This window comes from Homalodisca vitripennis, chromosome 1 (assembly GCF_021130785.1).
Source record: "Homalodisca vitripennis isolate AUS2020 chromosome 1, UT_GWSS_2.1, whole genome shotgun sequence".
NCBI classification, from domain to species: domain Eukaryota; kingdom Metazoa; phylum Arthropoda; class Insecta; order Hemiptera; family Cicadellidae; genus Homalodisca; species Homalodisca vitripennis.
The window spans coordinates 88165675-88184221 of record NC_060207.1 but is presented as its reverse complement, the minus strand read 5'-3'; the positions used below and the strand labels follow the sequence as shown (position 1 = coordinate 88184221).

The following is an 18547-nucleotide window of genomic DNA, read 5'->3' as shown; positions in this document are numbered from 1 at the left end:
TTGCGGCATTAAACTCTGCTAGATAAGCCCTTTAAAATGATGTCCATATTGACCTATGCTCCTATTTAAGATTTCCTTCTGACTCCTTGCGGGACGTCCCCATGATATTACAGAAAACTGATAGTTCCTTCAAAAAGTAGATTTTTAGGTGTAGTATTGATGTACCAAATCTTGTTTATTTATCTGATATCGTTCAGAAAATATTATACCCGTGCAGGACTTTATGTACACCCTGTATATATATATATATATATATATATATATATATATATATATATATATATCAATAAGGTGTACATAACTTAACTGTTATCAATAAAGTACGAAACGGATGAAAATCTTAACACTAATTAACATACCAGTAATGGTTTTATATGTATTCAAAAATGAAAGTCGCTTTTATTTATTTATTTTAAGATACCACATGTCGTCCTCTAATTTTATCATTTTTTACCGATAGCAAAAATCATTGTTCAATGTCTTAATCTGCTAAAACGTTATTAATAACAATAAACTGTAGAATGAATACATTTTATATCTACAAATTTTCGTACTATGTCAAGATTTTACTTACGTATTAAGTGGTCTCAATTGTCTTATCATTAACTGTAACTAAATTAAAATAAACGTGAAAAAAATAGTAATTTTTATGACTTCATTCGTATTTAATATATTGAATTTAAACCCAAGTAGGGAATTCAAAGTGACCGTCAAAGTTGAAAACTAACCATACTGAAAGTAACTTTTATATCTTTAACATATGCTAATTTTAACTAACATTTTTGTCATTATCAGAATGATACACACACCTTATATTCAAGGACACACTGCATATTTTAATAATATTTTAAACCTCCTCAGTGACACCTTATTTTAACTTCTTAAATATTTCATTTAACTTTTCTGCTGTGTAAGTAGGTGTTATAGTAAATAATTAAATGTAAGTTATGTAGCACGAGTATGTTACGCAAATTATTATTCTTTTATTTATTGACAGATGTTTAAGAAATAAAGATATTCTGCATTATCTATTCTCGCAGAAACTAATTGTCAGTGGTTGTTAGCAACTCGGATATTCAGCAATAGCTTCAAAATTAGGTTCTGGTAATTGATTGTTCTATCGATTATATAAAAAAATGCATCCAAAAGAAAAAGAGTAACAAGCTCGAATTGAAATTATGTTTACATAATTATAGATAATATTTATAATACGTAGATATAATTTATCCAAATACTATGCAGTTGCTTGACATATTGCTTTTGAGACAAGTATTACATACATGAACTGCATACTATCATTGGAAATGTAATAATTACAAGCTATAGCTATACAAAACAACAATCGACTCGTAATGTCCAAACACTTCACGTCTGACCCCGGCTTGATACTGCTTCTTTTCTGCTACTACATTGTGCTGATTATTTTCAACAGAAATATCACAAACAGAATAAAGTTGCAGATACTGGAAGGAGTCAGAGAATCAAAGGACTCTAATTGAAAAATATTAAAAAAACATATTTATTAATATATTTTCCAACATTCAAAAGTGTATCTGCAAGTTATTAATCTTACTTTTACTAAGTACTATACAATATTACTCCTTTGTATGTATATAGCCCTTTAACTCTTAATTACACAAAGCTGTTTAAATAACCTGTCATAAAACGTTTTCCTCCGTTATCAAACAAGAAATTAAAGGAAACGAAAGAAAATTACTACCAACAATAACTATACAAGAGATCCAGTGTCTATAAAATTAAAAACAATGACCGTGAAAGGTATTATAAATTATGAACAAGAATCGATTTCAGAAAACGTACGATCACTGAAAGCAAATAACATGCATATAGTAAAATATAATTTGGCTAAACATCTGTCCAAAATCCAGCCCCAATAAAAAAAATATTCAAAATCACACGGAAATTCTAGAAATCAAACGAAAAAATCAAATGAAATACCAAATAATTACACATTTCCTTCAATTAAAGTGTAATTAAGATGTTTAGAAGTAAATTAAAACTATAACTACGTCAATTAAATACATATTTGACATAATTTTAAATCAATCCTAAGTATTTGTTTCCTTGTTTATTTATTTAGTTTAAGATTATATTTGTTCAGTATAAAGATGGCATAGAGCATACGAACAAAAAATTGTTTGATTTTTATACTATGTATACACACGTGCATTTTTTACGTTAATCACTGTTATTACATTGCTTCAGGACCTTCCCTAAAAACAAGAACGAGAGGTTTGGCGCCTCATCTCGCCAGGCAAGATATCATCTGGGCACGTCTCTCGTGAAGGCGAACCTGATGAGTACGTTGATAGTTTCAGCACGAGAAATTGAAAAAGAAACAAGATTATTTTAAATTTTATTCCTAATTACTTTTTGATAGAGAAGATCTAATCTGCTCATACATTATAATTATATTTCAACCCTATATATGTTAATGACTCAGAGTGTAACATTTCAGTGAAGGTAAATATTCGCTTTCACCTGTGTCATCACCGAAGATTGTGAAGTGGTGTAGAAGGCGTGATGATAGTGGAGGGATTGGCAGGGACGACAATGTAGGTCTCTGTCGTGTACAAACACACTGTCTGTGTGGTCTCTTCAGCCTTTCACTGCGTTAAATACAATACAGTTATTGGATTAAGCTTTTTAGTTTAGGATAAGAAATCGCTGCGTGAATGCAGTGATAGCAATAATTGTATTACTAAAATGTGTTATAGGTGCAGAAAGAATTGGTTAGTTGGTTACTCGAGAGGCTGGAACAATCCCATTCCTGTCTGCACGATAAATCGAAAGCAAAATGACCTATAGACTTACAATTCGGAATTAAGTTTCTTTTCTGTGTAAGTAACACAGAGATCGATGATTGTGCATCTTACTCCATGAGTTTTGGTTTTGGCTGAGCGTTAGATGATGATTTACATTTGTCTTACAGGGTAACCGTTAAGGCAAGGAGAAAAAACAGAATAAATAAATTTGTAAACGAGCTGAGTACAATCATATGATATTTTAACGTGTAAAATATTAACAAATGTAGCTTATACGGTCAACCGAAAAATATAATAGAGCGGAAAGTCAAAGTTAAATGGTGACATTTTATCTCAGCACACCCGCTTTAGTACCCTTCCTAATTCAACGGAGTTTTTATTATTTAAACACTAATACTAAACCTAACAACATATCCCGAGAAAATTTCACGTGAAGACATAGGATTTTGGATAAAACTTCAATACATCACAGACATGTTCATTAATGGCGTATGTACAAACATGGAATTCGGCTCAGTTTAATATTTGTGCCAATTTCTTTTCTGTGTGGTTATATGTCTGTCTGCCAGCGTGATTCGAGAATCAACGGAATTATAAATCTTAAAACTTCAAAGCAAAGTACGTGGTGTGGCTTAGATGTTGATCAGACATTGCAGATTAATAAAAGTACATATATTATGAGAAATGGAATATCTTTCATTAGTTATGTAATAACATAAATATATTAAGCTATGTTGAAGTCTATTGATTCAATGATATCCTGCAATCTCTACAAATAACGGATTTACCATCAACAATTAAGTGATAAATTATGATTGTAAACCAATTTTAGGAGCTCAATAGAGATTAGGACCCAAGTAAACTATCTCATTTTTGTATTACGTGTTCACCCTGTATAAACAGTATGAGAGTAATAAAAAAATGTTTCGTGTATATACATATTTGTAAGCAATTATTATGTTACGTAATTATTTTTATCAATATAAAAGTAAATACGTACACGTGGACAACACTGATAAACGTGGACTGATCTCTACATGTTATACCTTAAACTGCTGACAAGAACGTAATGTTGATAGATACAGTGAAAATTCAGCAGAAACCGCATTCCTCTATATTGCTGAGCTCTGTTTTATCCACGTTCGTAATATTGGGTAGATTAACTTCCAAAATTATTGAGTGCATCTTTAAACAAAATTAAAATGCCACTACTTTAAAAGCTAACTTTTGCTATCCATAAGATTTAAGCATTCACTTGCAAATGACAAATCTAGTATTTGTGTACTTGCTTCCTAACCATAGTCTTCCCGTCCTCAATTTAGTTTCAGATGACCTACCGCGCTGCCGCAGGAAATGTCCATATTGATATTTCCTCAGTCTTTCGCGGGTGTGTTATTTCACAGATGTGGTAATTCAGTGCGCTTGTTATGGGCCGTATCATGGTTGTGCGGTCATCTTGCACTCCCAGGTGTACGCTGGATTTTTTTAACGTAACACTTACAGTTGTATATATATAGGATATATATATATACACACATGAATGCGGTGAGTTCGTCGCAACATATTTACTAGATTTACTTAGATCCTATCCTCATAACGTAGTGTATTTTTGTAATATAATGTAGAGGACGTTCTCGGACGTTTTATCAAGGCCCTGTCAGGAACATCACTGGTAACCATTCTAAGAGTTGTTAGAGGCTCTGGAAATATTTGCAGTATTAATTACTTTTTTCAGAAATGCCGTTTTAAAACGAGTTTTAGTTTGGACAGGACGTCTCCATTATACTACAGAATGCTTGCAAAACTTAGTGACAGCTAGTCACTATATATACAATCAAATTAATCTACTTCTGGAAAATATAACTAGTCTTGTTGGATACGACACAATAAAACAGCGTTGTTTGTCAATACTCAATATTTAAAAAAAATTCATAACAAGCTCATGCGTTTTCCATGTTATACCTATTTCAAATTAAAGTTATACTCTGTATTTGACAAAGCAATTTAAATTATTTTTGTACTCGAAACGATTTGTATATTTTTTGTTATTAGCCATTATTGTGCCATTGTTCAACATATAACTTTTTGTATTTTGAGCATAAAATGGAAAGTTTTTTTTATAGTTCGAATATAACACATTGGCTGCCAGTACGGAATGTCAGGTAAATACCGTCACGAGGGCAAGTAATAACAACCGATGAAAAGTGGAATTTAAAACCGAGCCGGCCTAATACACCCCGCCCAGTCTATAAAGAGTTGCGGACCGACCCGACGCGACGCACATGTGTAGGGTCGGATGATCATAAAACAAATCCCAGTTTTATCCCTTATTAACGACCTCCAAGACCGTCCGTACCCGATTACAAGATATGACGCATAAAGCCCTCCCACACACACACAGTCCCATATGTTCGAGTACTAACGACTACGCCAACATAAGCCGTAGGGTCGGCCGGTGCAGCTGGGTCTTACAGAGAACTCGGATTATAATTCGGCCGGATTATAGTTGTCCGTGATCCATAGACCGGCCATTAGGAAGTGATTATGATTGGTCGTAGTTCTGTGCGCCGCCGCGCCGCCGTCGCGCGCCGCTGTTTCTCGCCCGCCAGTCGGGTCTCCGCCGTGGTGTTGGTTACTTCTACCCCGTTCTTGCACCGTGCTGACCTCTTCTACTGATACTGGAAGTGCAGTGACTGTGACAGTGCGTACCGGGAACTGATAAAATCACCGGATTTACTTTTCGTGTTGTGACTTTCTGGCACTTTTTCTCCAGGTATAGAGTTTTTTAAAATACATACTTTCAAATAATTAAGTTCTTAATATTAAAATAATTCTAGAACCTATGTTCTTTGTTCGTTAAATATTCTCTAAAAACTCACAAACTCATGTAACAATAAAACAAAATCAATGTAACACGAGATTCTTTACTTAAAAATAAAGTTTACAAATTTTGTATAACTAATAATATAACTTTTTTGAAAACAATAACTCATATAAACGCGAGATTGGGTGATTAGTTATATTTTTATTGAAATAATCTATTATAGTTTCTATAACATATAATGATATTTCGTAATACGTTTTCTATTAACATCTCAGTTGTTTTTAAACTGTAAATTACAGTAAATAATTCTATAGTATACAAATAACTTTAAATTTATAACTTTATAGTGAGGTGGTTTTCCAGTTAGCTGTATACGTGTGAGTCATAAGCTTCCTAACTAATAAAATGTATAAAAACTATTGGACTCGATTAGGAAATGAACTGATAACAGTCAGAGGCGTATAGACAGTGTATAAAATTAGTTTATGAGTGGAGATACTGTTGTAATTTCTACAACAAGAAATCTAATATACATCATTATGAGAAATTATTTTTATAATCCGTGTTTAGGCGAAAATAAAAATCAATAATTGTACAGTGCTATCAAGTATACATGTACCGCATATTCACAATATTTTTTATCGTGTATTTGAATTTGACTGAACATGCAATTGGAAACTTCACTTTTAATCATCTATATTTAAAAGCATAGTTTTATGTATTTAGGGTGCATACGTTTATAACAGCAAAAATATTTTCTGTTGAGCTCTAAGTATTCTATTGTTAAAAACTATTTTATAATTTACAATACAATTTTGCTGATGGATATCACACTTTTAAAACATAATAGTTAGTTACAAAAGTGCACATTTCATATATAATGCCAGCAAATACACGAATACAGAATCTACTTGTACACATACGATGCTAGAAAATTCAGCCGCCAATATGAAGAGAAGAATATTGTTTACAATAATTTATAAATTTAACTTATCATAGTATATAGTATATAACAATAGCATACTTTTTATTTTTACCTTAGATTAACAAATAAATCGATATTTTTATTCTCTTTAAGTACATCATTACTGAACTGTAAAGGTTTTATCATCAAATAGGTTGAGATAATTTTATCCTGCACGATTTTCTCTTCTTTGGTATTAATGGTCATTCTATTATTCTAAGTTATTACAGATGAAAAGGAGGTAACAAACTTGAAGGTTGTATAGTCCGTAGTTTTAAAACTGTACAGCCTACAAATTCATATTATTTAGATTGTTCTGATAAGACGATACATACTTAAAAAACCCGGGGCAGAAATCGAAGAAAGTTTGTACTGCAAACTATATGTATAAAATATTTTTAATAAAATATTAATAACGATCTATATTTCTTGATAACTATTCGGGCAATTATTGGAGGGAAAATGTTGACACTCTAAATAAGAATGATGACGGAGGACATTTTGTATATTCCACCTTGGTTTTTCTAATTACAATGCTTAAAATGTTCAGAACGCGTACGTCTATCCAGTATTGACGCTATACCAACTCTAGCACAACAGAGTGTAATAGTACTGTAATAATAATAATAATATAGAGTATCATGTAACCAGAAGGTTAATATTACTACCCTAAAAACACCACTTCTAAACCAGTTATCAGTAGTGGAGTATAATGTTACATAGGGTACGGTACTTCAAATAAGACCGACAGACAAATCAATACGAAGTGACTTCTTGATCAAACTTGTTTGTAGATATATTTTGTTCTTATTTTTAAAATTATAGCTTATAAAGAAAAGCACATTTAAGATACTCGTACAGTTCTATATTACACTTAAAACAAAAACAGTTATGTCAATATAGTAGTTATGTTAAATAGTAACTGTACAAGTTAGTTGACAACCTGGCAAACTAATAATTAACATACAGTTAAATAAAAGTTTCAAAACGTACACAGCTGACAGCTGATATTCCACAGCTTCAATGTAGAGTCGCAACGTTACACTATTATTTGGAATACAACTTAAGGTGCACCCGTAATAAAACACTCGCTCATTTCACAACAAATTCCGATTTCTTAAGGACCAACGTAGGCGAGTGGATGAAGGTATCCGACAATTGAATGAACACCTTAGAAATAACCACTCACTCCGAGACTTAATAAAATTGTTCCTAGCACACACTGTAATATTCTTATTGTATTTCAATTTCTTCTCGACGAAAGATGCCAAGCAACATTAAAATGTAATAGCGGTAAAGGTATCAGCCTTTCAGGAAGATTCAGAGAGTGGGGGTTCATGCAGCGGAGGAGAGCTTCAGAGAACAGGGAATTATTAGTTAATACTACTAGAACGTTAATGCGTTAATGACTCGCGAAGTTGGAGAAACTTGGAGCACAGATTGTGTAATGATTTCAAAAACCAAAATGTCCGATATAATCATTAATCTAGAGTTTCTTAGTTTCTTTTATTACAGTACTGAATTTTTTTATCAATATAGAAGTATCCCCTGAGAAAGAAGTCACTGTTTGCCATGATATTTTTGGTGTAGGTTGAACTGAGGTATTAAAAACGCAAACAAACTTAAATGGTAAATATTTCTCTCGTATTATTTTAGCTTACCACACCTAAAACCAACCGTCAGACTAGTAAATGAATATTAAATCAGCACCAAGTAACTATGTACAGACTTTTAAAGGGATGATCTTTTCACTCTCCTTTTAGCGATCATGTGGTTGTCTGACGACGAAAAAATCATTATTTTATGTCTAACGGTTGATTTATGGGTGAAGTTAGAACAAAATATAATCTGATAAAAAATTACCTTTTAATATTCAACCCTTTGTGCTCCCTAATCTTCATATCATGTTTCCCGAATCGATCTCCACCAAAATTTGCACACTTGATGACCAATTTTTTTCTTAGAAAAAATTCATGAATCGATTTCAAGAACAGTCAAGTTGTGGTTGAACAGCGTAAGTTGGCTCTCGGGTCCTACACTAAAGGCACAGTGGATTTTTGTGTAATATTTTATTTACAAGATCTGTTTCATAAATATTATTATTAACTGATTGGTTGCGAAACGTTGATCTATTTATGTGTTTTTCAAAAATGCGAGTGAGATTGCTGGAGAACAGTTTAAATTCTTGTGTTATATTTCGGTAATTGTGTCTTTTTTATGAAATGATTGTTCTAATTTTCAGGATTTCAATACTTCAGTTAAAGATTTCTCATGTATGATGTTTTAAAATTATTTTCTAAGGTAGGCAGTGTTGTCTAAATTGAATACGGGGTTGAAAATCAGTGATATGAGAAATTGATATAGGTTATACATACATACATACTTACAACACTGATGAGACAATTGGACTCCCTCTTCACCTAGACTACAATTTGTCTAGTGTAGGCGTCGCTAATGTCGAAACGACGCAAAAGGTTTGTATTAAGTTTCTTCGTCGCCAACCTTTTTTAATAATTTTTTTTTTATCTACAGACGGCTATTGACTCCAGATTCCAGGAGTCAAGTCTCTGACAGCGTCAGGTTTTGCACGCTACACTAAGCGGAAGGTGAAGTACAGTTTGACTAAATATTCCTATTAAGAAACTCCATAATCTTGAAACATTGCAAGACAAAATAATTATAAGCCTAATCATTTCTTTGTAAAAATGATTCGATTTAGTACCAAATAATCAAAAATTATGTTTGTAAACATTTATATTAATTGTCTACTGCTGTAACTTTAAACTGTTACTATCGTGAAACCTTAGGAGTTATCAAAAATAAGGTTGTGATTGAAATATGAATTGGGTTGGAAATAAAAAAGAAAACTTCAATTAGTTCAAACGACCTGAGAATTCTAAAACACTTTTCACGCTATAATGTATTACAACTTGTATACGAGTTGGGAGTTAGTCACGTTAAAAGTATTGCTTAAATACGAATGACCACCATCTTGAACCTGTTCATTGATTAGGACTGACTATCGAACAAGCTATGTGAAAGTACTATGTTCGTACAAAATGTAGTCTGAATATTTAAAATATTACAGCAGTTCTCGTTTTCACAAGCCCGCGTTATATTATATAATCTCATACATGCATATACATATAAGTGCATATACTATATTTATTTATTTACTGGATTGATTCTGGGGTCATGATCAGAGAAAATGCTAAAAATACTCAGAAAATTCCGTCATGAGGGCGATTGCAAAAGGTAAATTCGGACACAAAATATGTTTAATATTACTTGCAGGAATTTAGGAATAATGTTTAAATTATTTTAAGTAACCATTATACTTTGGGTCGACCAAACTTTAAAAAAGTAAAATAACGAAGCATTGGTAAAATGCAATTAGGGACGCAAATTAAATGTATGTGTCATTTTTTGTATATTACTGTGTAATAAGTATGTATAGATATTCTTGGAACAATAATTCATTAATAACATGTTCAACCAAAAATGTTTACAAATTAAATAATGATGTTGCCCAGGTAAAATAACAGTAACCAATGTTTACTTTAGAGAGAACTTGAATAACAACGTTTACTGTTACAAATAAACAAATAGTACAGGATTACGTATTTCCTTTGTTTATTTTACTGACGGTTGCAAAGATTTTTTCCCAACAAATACAGTATATACATTTTAAATCAAAAAGCTAATGGTAATGAAATAAATGTACGATAGGGTATCTTAAGTTTTCCACAACAAATAACATACTTCTGAAGTTCAGAGTTTGTAGTTTTAAAGGATTCATGAAAGTATGATTAATTTTGGAATTAATGTATAGTGTTGTTTAAAACTTTCCACTTACCCTTAAATGAACCATTCTGTTTACTAGCTATATTTATGTTACTATTTTTGTAACGATTTTTCCTGTTAGGTAACATTGTTAATAATTAATTAAATGCACACTTGAATCTACGCCAATAAAATAGTGAACTATGGAAAATACCAATGAATGCCGATCAGAAAAATAAGTTATTAAGAAAGTTACTTTATTAAAACACAAGCTGTTTAAGAATTAATTTAATCCTCAAGAATCTTAAATCTTCCCTTATTACTTATCTTCCCGTTTTGAATTACTTTTGGAAGGTTAAAAACGAACAGTGATTTGGGTATTCCTTGGAGTATGTTTACGATTTCCTTAAAAGAGAGGAAATTTAAAAGTCAGTAAGAATTTCCCTAGCTAAAACAGTTATTTCTTCAGAAAATTAAGGTTATAGTTATATTGTATTTTCAATAAAAACTTAATGGAAATGCCGAGTTTTACTGAAAAATTCACAAATATTTACGAATTTTAATATAATTCCATTCCTAATTAGTATTTAATTTAAAAGCAATTGTGAGGATTTTGTCCAAAATTGTAACTAACAATGGAAAATAGAGTGACAGAAATATGTATTACAGAAGTGCTTGCTTGTTGTCTGCACATAGTAGTAAAACACCTTCACTTGATTTAATATTACCTTGATAATAATACCTTCCAGCAACATAAATTTTTTGAACGTGACAGAGGAAAATGCCATAAAATATTCATAGTCATATAAGTCATTCAAAAACAGTAAGAATTCCTGCAAATACAGTTTACGACTTCACTATTTGTAGTTAATTACCAGGTGGTTATATAGGGAAACTACATAAATTGTATAAAAACTGAATTAAATACCCACAATAGTCCTCATTTTCATTTATTTTTAAAACACTATCTTAATAATGCACACAAAAATCGAATACAGTTTACGACTTCACTATTTGTAGTTAATTACCAGGTGGTTATATAGGGAAACTACATAAATTGTATAAAAACTGAATTAAATACCCACAATAGTCCTCATTTTCATTTATTTTTAAAACACTATCTTAATAATGCACACAAAAATCGAATACAGTTTACGACTTCACTATTTGTAGTTAGTTACCAGGTGGTTATATAGGGAAACTACATAAATTGTATAAAAACTGAATTAAATACCCACAATAGTCCTCATTTTCATTTATTTTTAAAACACTATCTTAATAATGCACACAAAAATCGAATACAGTTTCGGACATCAGGACTCCCCATGGAATTGCCCATGAGAAGTGGTTGGCATTTGGAGCAGTATTTAGGAACATCTAATAATATGGCCCAAAGAAAAACAGTTAAAGATAGGGATATGAATTTTTATAGTATATTCTATAGTACATTTTTATAGTTCAATAAAGGTCGTTAGGGAAATAATATGTTTGTATTTATAAAATACTTATTTCATGAATAGAAATTGTATGGAAAAATATAATTTTCTAAGCCATAAATTATTGAAAATGTCTTTCTATTAATTTATACGCTGTGTACAGCCTGTAAAGTTTACATTTGTCTTTACCCGTTTCTATTTGGGCCTGGTTACAAAATTACCTAACTTTAACCATTGTATAGTAACATTGTATTGTACTTTAACCATTTTAATTTCTCGAGGAGTGAATAAATACATGTTTTCTGCCTACCGGGAAGTTATCTTACATGGCTATGGCTACAAATCGATAGCTCTATTTTAAACAGTGTTCAATGCTGTGGATACTAGCTGCTTTACTACAGTTCATTTTATTTCCTACTTTCCCAGCTTCTTTTCTGTGTTTGCTGCTTACAAAGCAAAAAAATGAACCAAATAACAACATTAGTAGTCGGCGAAGTCACTGAAATCGTGACTTCGCTTCCGAGTGGAAGTATTTTAAACCACCGCCGGTGGGATATTCCAGTCAAATTTATGAACAGTTTTGTAGGAGTAATCTTTTTAACTTATAAAGTATACTATCAGTTTGATTTTAAAACAAGTTAAATTTGACATAGTTGGGCTTTGAACTGTCTTTTAATAATATAACAACAATTGACGACGGCAGTAGAATACATAGCGCACTGAAATAAACTCGTATAAATAAATAAAACATGCGACACAAATCTCATGCTCTGTATATTACATAATTAGCTAATTAAATTTTCATCAATGACTTTGAAACCTTTGATCTAAACCATGAGGCTTTGTGCAGGAGGGATCACAGCACTTCATTCCCGGTCAAAGTAAACTCGGGAACGTGTTTCATTAAATTATTTGGACTCGCTATTAAAAGCACTGTGTAATTTTCACAGATAAAATATTTTGTAAATCGATGTTGTTTGTATTTCTCGTTCTGTATTGTGATTAATTATTTAGATGCAGCTTGAGCCTGCTCTCGTCGAATATTCAATAGGAATTACTTTTCCTACAAAACTATTACGACTAATAGAGTGATATAAATCCTATATTATATCTTCAACTAATAATTGTATAGCAAGTTTCTATTTATACTCTACAAAGGAAAAAAACATAAATAAGTGTTATTAAAATAAATAAAGTAAAGGGATGCTAATAGAAGAGCACTTATAAAGGCACAGTTACAATCTTTGATCATACGTACACTGTTTTTATTAGTTTAAGAGAGCCAAATACCTCTTAAATCGTACAATTACTACATGGAAGTAGGCTTTTTGAATTTGTACTAGAAAACTTAAACCTTACAGTCTGGACAAGATATAAGGTGGCATAGGGTTAGGTAGTAAAGGAAACGAATATAAATTAGCCGGTCACCTCGACTCGAGTGGGTGTATTAAGTTGATGTACATAAAACAATTGTTTACAATTTCAGAAGGTTTGGGTAGCAAATTTTGCTAGTACTACCAACTGGCTACGTTAACTCAAGAGGACGATGCTATGGTTGCAGCCCATGCACTCGATGGCCACCCTGCATAAAGCCAACAGTTAAGCGTTCTTTACGGGGCATTGAAATCTAAGCAGATAAAAACTAGATTTTTACAATTTCAGGAGGTTTGGGTAACAAATTTTACTAGTACTATCAACTGACCATTTTAACTCGAGAGGACGATGCTATGGTTGCGGCCATGCACTCGATGGCCACCCTGCATAAAGCCAACAGTTTAGGCGATCTTTACGAGGCATAAAAGTATGTAAGCAGATGTAAACTAGAGTTTTACAGTTTCAGCAGGTTTGGAAGCCAGTGAAGTGCTGACTGTTTACAAACAGACAACATCTGGAGCTGGTTTTACCAGAGACCACCGCACCGGCCAGAGATTTATGTTATAGCCGTATTGTCAGAGTAAACGTTCAACCCGAATTGTGTTTTGGCATTTAACCTAGCTCCATTGGTAGCGAACTATATCTGCTGCTTTTGTTGGAGATGATAGACCGTGTATCAGGCAACATAGTATATCCGTCTTAACTCTAACACGTGCTGAATCATTTGTTATGTTACTAAATAAATGTCAGTATGTGAAAGATAGGTTTTAATTAAATCACGCATAGAGAAAAAAAAACATAAAATACACGTTTATATTTTCTTTTATTACGGTAGTTTAAGTAGAAATTTCAAATGCGGCAAGTACTCGTATTTAACGATATTGTACTTTCTCCCATACGCATAGTGTGGGAGAAAATACTGAAAAAGTTACTTTGGCGCCTAAAATATATTTTGCGTGTTTTAGAATATTCATTTTAGGAACCCTGATAATGAATGAAAATTGTATCGCAAAGGCCTTCTCAAATGTTTGTATGTGTATATTCGTGCGTTTATCCGTCCATCCTTCTGTACTCACTGCTATGGAGACTCAGGGAAAAGACAAATTAGTATACAGTTTAACATGTATGAATGACTTGGGGATATCTTCACATGATTTAATTTTTTAACGAAAAAGGACGATTTTGTAAGAAAGATAAACCAAAATATGCTCAAGAAACGTGTATAACGAAGCAGATATTTTTTTGCAATTCACATGCCTTATTAGTCTAAATAAATGGATCGAATCTGATGTCCATTAACAAGTTGAAAAACATTTAAATTTAATTGATAAAATCAATTTAAACCTTGACAGGCTACAGATCAAGCCGAGTGTTAAATACTGTTTTTAAATTTCGTACTGAAATATTTAATGTTTCCTTATTGCTGGTATGAATACAAGAAAGAAAAAAAACTGTATGAACAAACAATGATTGTTATACCACGTTTAATCTTTTTAGTAACCACTTCCATATCTTTGACTATATGTGTGCTCCTAATCTAAACAATAAAATACCAATGAAAACAATTCAAACCGAATAAATTCCATTTTATTGTATATCTGGAGAAGATCTAGTAGCAAATTTGGCTTCCACTCTTAGAATTGAGGGACTTGAAATTAGTACTTCATTTTGTCCTCAAAACGGCTTTCAGTTTTATAGTCCGATACGCTATTCTGTGCACGCTGTCCAACCATTAATACATATTAACAACATGCAAAGCATGCTACTCAGATTGTTACTTACGGAAGATGATCACTAGTATGTCTATCATTGTGACGTAAACTACAACGACAAAAAAGAGCTGGATGTGTAACTAATAATATTAAAAACAAACTATTTGATTGATACAATCTATGTTGGGTTTGGAAATTGTTTTGGTTAAATTTATAGCTTGTTTAGATCACTTCCCTAAATACAGAAAAAATAGAAAACACGTTTTTTGATCACTCCACGAAAATAACAGCCGTGTTTTAACTAATTTGTACCTAGGTCCAAATAAGACCGGCTAAAGATAATAATTTTAAAGTTTGTAAAAAAATTCATAGTTTGAGGCAGTAACATAATTTTAATTCATTTATATCTTAAGGAAATTAAAGTTTTGATTAAATATATTTAAGGGAATAACATGTTATTCAATATTTTCCTTTATGAAATTAACTCTCCCAATGTATAAAAACATGTAACTTTCTAAAGCTATAACACATGTACGTACAGTAAAGTGTCCACATTTTTATTCCAGCCTTTATTATTTAGGGGGTGATTAAAAATGCCTAAATTTACTACATTAGCCAGCTGTAATTTCGTTGAGTGAGTAAAATATTTTTTTACGTTTTCTGTATTAAAGAAAGTTTTATTAAAGAGAAATTAATTTAACATGAAAAATTATTTTCAAACCCAAAATGGATTGCTTCATATTCAGATTATATTGCTAATTTAAAACACTTGCTGGTTTTATCAGCTCATAACTTTCGATGACAACTGCTACTTGGTTTAAAATCTGAAAACCCAACCACGTTCTTGTAATAAACACTACATACTGTCTGAAGAGAATGTGAAATCACAAAATATTCTGCTGGTTAACATTTATTAGAAAATAATGGATTTTATTCTTCACCTCCCTCTCTCATAAAAATTAATGATATGTAGAACCTTGTAACTGGTATAAAAAAACTAGTGGAAAATTTATTATAAAATGGTAATCCACACACAGTTCTCGTATATTTTGAAGAGCATTGTTCCATATTTCGAATCTTAATATACATAACCATGAAACAAAATATTCACTAGCGTGAAGTTCACAAAGTAGTAAAGAATTAATTTAAACCCTCTATCGCGCCAGTATTTAATCGTGATATAGAACACGTTCTACCCCGGGGATTATTGGATTTAATATTTAACTGAATAAACACGGTTTGTTCATTTGAGAACCTTTCAGTTATCGGTTGCCCGAAGCAAATACAGTTATTTATTCATACTCGGTTTGTAACATTTTGTAGAAAAACTAGAATTTATTAGCTTATGATAGTTGTATAATGCATATTGCTTAATACTGATTTTCTTCGGCTAACATCTAGTTCAGCTATACAATATTTACAGACAAAATATACTATGGGTGCAGAAAATATTCGTGTTATAACTATAATATTATATATGTTACACTCAAACACCGAATTCGGACAATGTCCGAAATTTTTACTCACTCCGCGATGTGGACAACGTGAATTACCCACGTCGCGTATTGAGCATTTTTTTTCGGACATTGGCCGAAGCGAAATACCCAGAACGCGTTGTGGGTAAGCGAAAGTACTCAAGAGACGAAAATAAACACGTTCATCGGAGATTGAGCAAAACCATAATACCCATAACCCGACGTTGGGTAATCTAATTTGCCCACGTCGGGTTGTGGGTATTTGTAATTTGCGCAAACGCCGAAAAGCCTCCAAACACAACCATACCATACCCTACACTAATTCCATTATAACAAGTAAAATAAAATCAAATTTTCCTTGAAATTCCATTTATTTCAATCAAAACAAAAAACTAAAACAGTAAAATACAAGTATCTTATTATTGAAAATAGAAAAAAAAGTTATTTTTCACACATGTACCACTTTCAATGTTTATTAAAGTTCTTTTCAGAAAGTATTCACTTTACTTGTTAGCACAAGAAGTGCTACCGTGACATTTAGAATTGCATTTTAAATTTGATTTTACACATTTGCAAGATCTGCCCGAACACTTCTTCTTGCATCCACAATCTGATGAAACCTTGTTTGGACCCGGATGACTTCATTGCTTCTTACGGACATTGAGCTGTTCATCAGGTACATCGATGTTATTAATAAATTTATTAGGAGCTACCTGGAACTGGTTTCTGGAAAACTGTTTGTCAAGAACTCCATGCTTTGTACCAAGGGTATAGGAATCATCGTTCTTATTTATTACAACAGCCATTACATTTCTTGGAGCTAGTCGGCCCCGGTCGACATCAGGAATGTTTACCAAAACGTTATCGCCGACTGAGACTGGAGTTAATTTTTTCTTTCAGTACGCTTTAACATTTTGGCTGCCCTGACTTTTCAATGCAGTTACACAGTTTTCTCGTATTGTGTCTATGGCAGATTTTCTTGAGCAAAGAGTGCACAAAGGTAAGCCTAGGTCTTCGTTATTTAAAACTTCATAATGTATGTGCTGACCACATTCAAAAACAGCTGTTTGCTTTGTCACAATCTATTGCTTTGTCACAATCTATTGCTTTGTCACAATCTATTGCTTTGTCACAATCTTATATTACAGAGTGTTAAGTTATCGCTGGACATAGTTTCTTTTTCTACGTGTTCATTGTTTTTCTACAGTCCTTGTCAAAATCTCCGAAGCATCTTCATCCACAGCATTTATTTCTTCGTTGTCTTCTTCATTAAAACTTTTTTCAAGCTTAGAGAACTCTCCTTCTAGTTCTTCCTTAGTAGTTATTTTTTTTACGACGTCGGCTGTCAAAGGGGGAATCTAATAATCCATTTTTCTGTGGTGAACCAAACATTGCCTCATAAGGGGTTCTCTTGATCCCACTGTGGTAACTGTTGTTTCTTAGTATTCTGAATGATCCTGAGACCATTTGCCCATCCTGAGGTGTTGTTATCAGTCATCCAAGCCACAAGACTATCTCGAACGTCTTGATTGGCCCGTTTCGACAGACCCTTGACTCTGCGAGTGTCTTGGTTTTCCATGTACTAGTTTTATGGGCACTCCATTTTACTGGCTAGGTTCTCGATAACCTGAAAACCAGTTACCATTACCATTACAAAAATACTAAATTCTAGGGTGGAATCTTTTCACTACAGTAATTTGTTTTTTACCACTTACCCGGTTACAAAATTCCCGTCCATTATCACTGTGAAGTATGTATGGAGCCCCAAATAAGCAAAATATATCCAAAAGGATGTCGGATACTTCATCAGCAGTTTTAGTTTTCAAGGGACGTAGAACAACAAACTTGGTGAGATGATCTTGATAATTAAGGATAAACTTGTATTCGCCGTCAGGCTCTGATTGCATATCAATTAGATCCACCTAAAATTACAATTAAAAAATACATAAATCGACTCAACATAAATGTTATGTCAAACTATACCATATACCTCATTATAACAACTGCCAGTGCGTAATACGCTTAGGTATTTGTCAGCAAAGGAGAAAACTGTCTTATTTAGAGAAATGCTATGATATCTTACCTGGCAGCGTGAATTTAATGCTGTCATAATGATGGGTTTAACAAACCAGCCCTTTACTTTTTGACTTTTTCTTAAGTGCGCAAGGTTCGCAAAGATCCAAATATATTTTA

General features: G+C 32.3%; 1 protein-coding gene across 2 annotated transcripts in view; it reads left to right on the top strand.

Annotated features, from left to right (window-relative positions):
- Positions 1-5400: 5400 nt before the first annotated feature.
- The window catches only part of LOC124366197 (discoidin domain-containing receptor 2-like), a 351261-nt gene continuing 338114 nt past the window's right edge, over positions 5401-18547 (top strand). For both annotated transcript variants that reach the window (XM_046822580.1, XM_046822571.1), the window contains exon 1: positions 5401-5559. The gene's annotated coding sequence lies outside the window, so the exon portion shown is untranslated. The remainder of the gene's footprint in view (positions 5560-18547) is intronic.